Source organism: Corylus avellana, chromosome ca5 (assembly GCF_901000735.1).
Source record: "Corylus avellana chromosome ca5, CavTom2PMs-1.0".
NCBI classification, from domain to species: Eukaryota; Viridiplantae; Streptophyta; class Magnoliopsida; order Fagales; family Betulaceae; genus Corylus; species Corylus avellana.
In genome coordinates, this window is record NC_081545.1 from 2,956,920 (window position 1) to 2,965,456 (window position 8,537).

Below are 8,537 nucleotides of genomic sequence, written 5' to 3' on the forward strand. Positions count from 1 at the left end.
CAACATTTTTTCTTGCGCATTTGTCATCATCATTCATCAAGGGATTTCTTTTTTCCTTCAAAAGAATCGTACATTAATATCCAATGTGCTCAGGACGGAACCAGGGGTCGAGGGGCGTAAAAGTTAAACTTAACCTCTCATTCATGCTTTCGTCTTCCGTAAGAAATCTTGTGTAACGTCCCGGTTTCATATTGTCTAGTTATTAGGTGAAGTTAATCAACTCTATAAGAAATTCTAAGAAAGCTCTAAATTGACTGATCATTTTAAAGTGATAGCGCAGATGTAATTAACGTTTTTTCCTAAATCTGTATATACGATATAGCTGCTATATCAGTGTACCTTAGGTCTAAAGTGGTAGACACTAAAAGATCATTCTGATGCATCAAAGTTTTTGAGTGGGCTAAATGTTGGAAGGCGTGGCCATATCTAGATATAGTTGTTGAGATCTTTCCTGTCCATCATGGTTTGATAAACTTGATTGGCTGTTGAAGTGCCATTCAAAAGAAACTTATTATAGAATTAGAAGAAAAAAAAGAAACTTACTATATATTAACAAAGGCTTAAATACTAAAGGATAGAGTTTTCCTCCAAACTGAGCTGGAGAAACTTTCTTCAATCCGTTTATAAAAATGACATGTGTCAATTTTGTTAATAACATGTGAGATGCACATGAATTTTTATTATTATTTATTCCAACTTTGTCCCTGCGATTAAAAAAACATATGCATTTCACATATTCAAATGATACATGTTATTTTTATAGACTGAGTTGGAGAAAGTTCCTCCAACCCAGTTTGGAGAAAAACTATGTCCAATACTAAATACCCCCTGGGGTTTTGTTACTTTATTTTTTCCTTCATAAAATTTGATTTTTATCATAAGAAGTTCCTGTAGTTTTGATAATATACCAAATTAGTCATTCTGTCAATTGACTGTTAGTTGACTTAACGGAAGTCCACGTGGGCCAATCAAATGTTGACACGTGGCACCTACTTAAAATTTTTTTTAATTAAAATTTTTTTTTTTTTTTTAAACAAAAAAAAAAAAAAAAATTGGGCATTTGGGGGTGGCTTGGTGGGGTGGCCTGGCCACCCCCATCTGGCCGGAGGAGCCACCTTGGAGCCAAGAAGCCATTCCCAGTACCCACTGGGAGTGATTTCGGCCACCCCCTTGGGCACAAGGGGGTGGTTCGGCCACCCCCTTGGAGCCAAGGGGGTGGCCAGGCCACCCCCATGGCCAAAGGGGGTGGCCGAGCCACCCCCAAATGGCCAAGCCACCCCTAATTTTTTTTCTTTTTTTTTTGTTTTTTGTTTTAAAAAAAAAATAAGTACTTTTTTTTTTAATTAAAAAAAATTAAGTTGGTGCCACGTGTCAACATTTGATTAGTCTATATGGACTTCCGTTAAGTCAACTAATGGTCAACTGACAAGAGACTAATTTGGTCTATTATCAAAACCATAGGGACCTCCTATGATAAAAATCTAACCCTAGAAGGGAAAAAATAAAGTAACGAAACCCAATGGATATTTAGTATTTAACGCATTAACAAATGCACTAATAAGTTTTAATCTAAAATAGATACACATGTACATAGAAGATCCTATCAAATAAGTCTAAAAGCATGTTTGGCCCTGCGATTTTATAGGTTAAAAATGCGTTTTTAAATAAAATAACAAAAAATGTATTGTTTGATAATGAATTTTAAAAAAAAATTTGCAATTTAAAAACATAAAAATAAATTATGGATTTAAATTGCATGCAAAGGGTGCGTTTTTAAAAATGCACGAATTTAAAGGTTAAACTGTAATTTTAAAAGTTAGATAAAAATAATATTTTTTAAATCACATATTTTAAAATCACAAATCCAAATAGACCTAGAGACGACCGGGACTACATGCAAATAGGAGTGGGCAATGGCTACCCCTAGTTTTGAAATTTTTTTATTTATTAAATATGCTTTAAAATGTAAATTTAGGCCAAAAGTTATTAGTTCGGCCATGAACCCATTAAAAGGCAGTCCAAAGTTTGGTCTTGGACCATCAAAAAATCCAAAAATTTTAAGTTTTAATACGCTTTACATTTATATTGTGTTACTATGTGTAATGTTTATCTCTAATAAGTTTTAATACGCTTTACATTCAGGGATTAAATTGAAAATTGAATTATATTAAAAACTAATTATTTTTTTATTTTGTTTATATTTTCTTAACATTAAATGAATACTAATTTTATTTTTTTATATATTAATTTAGTCCTTAATTTTAATATATTCCTCATCAATTACTTGGTCCCCTACTTAAATATATTTTTAATTCATGCTTTAGCCCCTATCAATAAAAATTTCTGATTCCGTCCCATCACTATACACCCTACAAAGAGGGGGAAAGGTTGAGAGAAAGAAAGAGCCCTTCAAAAGATTTTTTGGGAGAAAAAAACACTATTTTTTCAAAGATATATTGTGAGGGTAAAAAAGCAGTGAAATTTCCCTTGGTAAATTTCAGCCGGCATAAGGTCCATCACTTGAAAAGATATAATTTGTGGGGAAAAAGCATTCAAATTTCCAAGAATTTGTGGGAGGAAAAAGTAGTCCATTTTGAGTATAGTAATAGGTTGGGTGTGGCATCGAGTCCATTAGACCTGAAAGGCATCTTTTACTTTATGAGCTTCTTGTCTAAAAAGGACTTGAGTGAGATGTTGAACAAATATAATACTTTGTCCATATGGACCATCTCACTCATACAATTATATATTTTTTCCGTCATGGATGCACTGAGTCAACCCACTTGCAACACCCTTTTGTTAATTTGGCAAAAGTTATATTTTTTTGGGCTCAGGTTGAGGATTTGATATGAGTCAACCCTTCACAAAACTCTGTACAAAACTTGAATTTGAGTGGGATATAGGTTTATCTGCTACAAAAGTCTTACTTTTAGCATTATTCTTAGTTCAATATATGACTGTTTGTTTTGAGTAATTAGTTGTGTTGCAACATATTTTCTGCATGGAGTATACAAATCTATACCGGCCGCCCCCAAAGGGGAAAGCGACAACAAGCTGCCCCAACTGGCACGGAATCTATCAAATGTTTTAATGGAATTTGACTCCAGGGATGAAATTATTTTTTTGACATATCCCAGGGACCTCTTAGTTTACTTTGATATGACATGGGGCGATTTGTAATTTAGGCCAACTATACACACTAATTTAGTGATTTTGCATTTATCCCAAATAATAATGATAAGAACTAATCTTAATCCTAGATGATGGAAACTAATATTAAAACAACTATTAATCATTATTATAACACAACTTATAAGGGTGCGTTTGGCATTGCAATTTCATAGACAAAAAGTGTGATTTTAAACCAAATTACAAAAAAAAAATCAATTGTTTGGGATTGGGTTTTAAAAAAATTGTGATTTGGAAATGCATAAATTACAAGTAAGGAAGTGTTTTCTTTTTTTTGAAAATGCATAATTTTAGAAGCTAAACTACGATTTTAAAAACCAAATCACTGTTTTACCAAACGCTTAATTACACATTTTTAAAAATCATGTTTTAAAATCGCAGTCCCAACTAAACCTATCTTCCCATAATTCTATCCGTAAGATTCCTCCTCCTTTAGAGTGGACATTGTCCTCAAGGTCCTAATAATTAATCCTTATGATTTATGGGCTTAGCAATTGCAACACTCGACCTTAGGCCCAACCGTTTCTTTCCATCACCACCCCATTATTCCCACTGGAACATCACCATTGACTATTGAGTTACCATCCACCTTGTTCTCAGAATTTGCCTCTGCTATACATGTTTAAGCTGTACAGTACAGGTGACTATTCTCAATGTTTCTAGCAGTTTTTGTTAGGAAATTTATCATATTTTTCGAACCAGTTATCATATTTTTCACAACCAGTGAGATGCGAAAAATAAAAACATAAAAAACAAGCAATTTCAAAGCATAAAGATTTACGTGGTTCACCACTAAGAGCTATGTTCACATAGTTTCAGAGAGATTTCACTATTTTTAAAAGAAACAATATAGGAGGCATCAATAATACATATATACAAAATCCTAGTCATAAGCGACTATGAATATGACCCCCAACTGGGTTAAAACATCAAGACGGGCCAAACAAATCTTATTTAAACCATAGTGCTTTCAAAGTCGGACCGAGTCGAATATAAACCACGCTTCATATAACTTAATCGTTTTTGCCCCAGTTTATAAATTTATCACTAACGGCCTTGAGAGATGGACACTCAAGAATGCTGAGTAGCGTTTTTCTTAATTCTTTCGCATGCTCTCCCTTTCCCTCTTAGACAAAGAATTCATTATTCACATACCTCCGAAATATTGTTAATTTTTTTGCCAAGTCTAGTACTTAGAGATTCTATCTCATCTCTTGTTACCTGACTTTCTTTAGTTGGAATTGAGATAATGTTTTTTTAAATATTCTGTTATGAGATACGTGTGTTCTTTATATTCTGTTATGAAATACGTCTTAACTGTAACAAATCCAGTTCTTGAATCCAAGTCAAACTCACTCACTAAACGTTTATATAAAGAGATATTATATAATAAAGACATACGTTGAGTAATGCTACATATTATACAGTACTAGACTACCATCTCACCTTTATTTTATTGTGCTGATTTCAAAAACTGATCAACACTGCCATATTATATTAGAATGGGGTAAAACCATTCTCAATAAGTATAGTCACTCCTCAAGCGGACATGTAAAAATATAAAATAAAATAAAGATAAAATGGTGGTGTAAGATGAAGCATTACTCGTTACAATAATTTGACAAATCATTTGGATATATGACGAAAATCAGAAATAAGTGCATTCATCTCTCTGGTGGGCTTAGAGCCTTAGACTAAAAAAAAAGGACATTCAAACACAAGTAATGTTACTTTTTACACCCTAGAAGCCATCTCTCGACTCTGCTCCCTCCTCCTCTCCCTTTTCCCTTCCATGTACTCTTTGCTCCTACCCTCCTCCTCTCTTTTTTTTTTTTTTTTTTTAAATAATGTTTGTAGGTGTTCTCCAACCAGATCAGCAACTACGGCTTCTCCGCTATGCGTCCGTCTACCTTCCACCCTATTGTGCCATTTATCTCCTCCCTGGTCGGTACAACTGTTTGCTGGTTGTCTATGTTTTTTGTTTTGAATAAGATGTTTCTTCTCTAAATCTGCCCTCATGAGTGATGATGAATAATTAAGTTTGAGGGGTTATTTTTCATGACTGGTTTAAATAAATTTTGTTAGAAAATTTGGCTACCTATATCTTAAATCTAGTCCGCTTGGAATAGATCTGTTGTATTTGCACATGGTTAATTAGTGGAAGATTGAAGTCATAGATTGTAAGAATTTTTGTTTGTATCTATGACTTTGTAACCTCATAACATGTCGATATGATTTTTGCAGAGCTTTATGCTTTGTGCTGTAAGAGCTTTTTGCTCTGTGCTATTTCGGCTGCTCTATAAGAGTTTTATTCTCGTCTTTAATCAATAAAATTCTCAGATTTCCGTTCAAAAAAAAATGTTACTTTTTACACTAATTTATTACACTTATCTTATATCGATTGACATGATCAACATGTCATAATGATATGTATGAAATAAGTATGATAAATAAACGTTAAAGAACTTTTGTTTTATCTTAACCATATGTGCTCAGTCAATCCAAATATGTTCCGTTTTAAACCCCAAAACTCACCCACTGAACGTTCAAAATCATCAAGCAAATAAATCCAATCTAATTTCTCTTCGTCTTCCCCATTCACCACCAGATCATAACCAGTTCTTGATTTCCATTCTCTTTAAGAAAATCACTTTGTTGGAATTGGATGATTGAGAGAGATGTCTTTTATGTTCTCTTACAGGCTAGATACATGTGTCTCAATTCCAACTAGTCTTCCTGAATCCAAACCAAACCCACGAGCCAAATCGGTTATATAAATTATAAAGAGATATTATATAATAAAACTTGTATGGGTTTGGTAAGATCATAAAGTCGTATGAATTTATGCGATGACATACATGCATGATTTCTTTATATAAAAAATTCTCCCGTGCCCTCTTCAGTGGACTTTCATTTTTCTTTATAGAAATATATAATGGGATATATAAATATGAAAGAAGGAGAGAAGTGCTGGACAAAAGCTCTTCGGGCTGCATCTTGACTCTATTAATTTGTATAATCATATATATATATATAAAAGCCGAGTTTTGACGTAGGGAGTGTTTAGAATTGCGACACGTGTCCTCCTAACTCCATCTCCCACGTCTCTCTCTCTCTCTGTCTCCATCTATCTCAACTTAAATGTCTTAAACTAATTCTATGGTTTAAGACATTTAATTAATTGTGCTAACTCTCACTCTCTCATAATTTGTGTTTCAACCGTTTTTTGTCTCTCTCTCTCTCTCCCTCTATCTCAACTTAAATGTCTTAAACTAATTCTGTGGTTTAAGATATTTAATTAATTGTGCTAACTCTCACTCTCCCATAATTTGTGTTTCAACCATTTTTTGTCACTCTCTCTCTCCCTCTATCTCCACTTAAATGTTTTAAACTAATTCTATGGTTTAAGACAATTAATTGTGCTAACTCTCACTCTCCCATAATTTGTGTTTTAATCGTTTTTTTTTTTTAAGAATTAATTGTGCTAACTTTCACTCTCCCATAATTTATATTTCAACCATTTTTTAATATAATTTTATGTTTGAACCTTTTCTTTTCTCTCTCTAAACTAATTATATGGTTTAAGTGTCTTAACTATTTCTCTCTCCCATAATTTTGTCTCTCTCTCTCTCTCTCTCCTTCTATCTCCATTTAAATGTTTTATATATATATAAAGGCCGAGTTTTGACGTAGGGAGTGCTTAGAATTGCGACACTTGTCCTCCTAACTCCATCTCCCACATCTCTCTCTCCCTCTATCTCAACTTAAATGTCTTAAACTAATTCTATGGTTTAAGACATTTAATTAATTGTGCTAACTCTCACTCTCCCATAATTTGTGTTTCAACCGTTTTTTGTCTCTCTCTCTCTCTCGCTCTTTCTCCACTTAAATGTCTTAAACTAATTCTATGGTTTAAGACAATTAATTGTGCTAACTCTCACTTTCCCATAATTTGTGTTTTAATCGTTTTTTTTTTTAAAAAAAAGAATTAATTGTGCTAACTCTCACTCTCCCATAATCTCTCACTCTCCCATAATTTATATTTCAACCATTTTTTTTTAATATAATTTTATGTTTGAACCTTTTCTTTTCTCTCTCTAAACTAAGTATATGGTTTAAGTGTCTTAACTATCTCTCTCTCCCATAATTTTGTCTCTCTCTCTCTCTCCTTCTATCTTCACTTAAATATCTTAAATCTCTCTCCTATAATTTCATATCTGAATTCTTTTTTTTTTAATTAATTGTCCTAACTCTCACTCTCCCATAATCTCTCTCTCTTCCATAATTTATGTTTCAACCATTTTTTGTCTCTCTCCCATAATTTTGTCTCTCTCTCTCTCTCTCTCTCCCTCTATCTCCACTTAAATGTCTTAAATCTCTCTCCCATAATTTTATATCTGAATTCATTTTTTTTAACTCTCACTCTCCCATAATCTCTCTATCTCCCATAATTTATGTTTCAACCATTTTTTTTTTTTAATATAATTTTATGTTTGAACTTTTTCTTTGCTATCTCTAAACTAATTATATGGTTTAAGTGTCTTAATTATTTCTCTCTCCCATAATTTTATTTCTTAATTATCAATTAAATGCATTCCAATTAAAACCCATATGTTTTAATTGTCTCACATTAAGATATAAAGAGAAAGCAAGAAAAGATAAAAAGAAAAATAAAGAAAGAGAGAGAGAGGGAGAGAGAATTTGTAAATCTTTTGTTTTCTTCGTTAAGACAATTAAATATATTACAAATAAAACCTATAAGTTTTAATTGTCTCACACTAAGATATAAAGAGAAAGCAAGAGAAGATAAAAAGAAAAATAGAGAGAGAGAGAGAGAGAGAGAGAGAGAGAGAATTTGTGAACATTTTGTTTTCTTCATTAAGACAATTAAATATATTACAAATAAAACCTATACGTTTTAATTATCTCACATTGAGATATAAACATAATGTAAGAGAAGATGAAAAGAGAGATTTTTTTTTTTTTTTTTTTGACAAGCTTTTGTTTTCTTCATTTAGACAATTCAATACATTACAAATAAAACCCTTGTGTTTTAACTATCTCACTAAAAGGCTAACATCTAAAACGCCACGTGTCGCAATTCTAGGCAAGAGAATTTGTGAACCTTTTGTTTTCTTCATTAAGATAATTAAATATATTACAAATAAAACCTAAGCAAGAGAAGAAAAGAGAAAAATAAACAGAGAGAAAGAGCCGAGTTTTGATGTAGGGAGTACTTAGAATTGCAACACGTGTCCTCCTAACTCCATCTCCCACGTCTCTCTCTCTCTCTCTTCCTCTATCTCAACTTAAATGTCTTAAACTAATTCTATGGTTTAAGACATTTA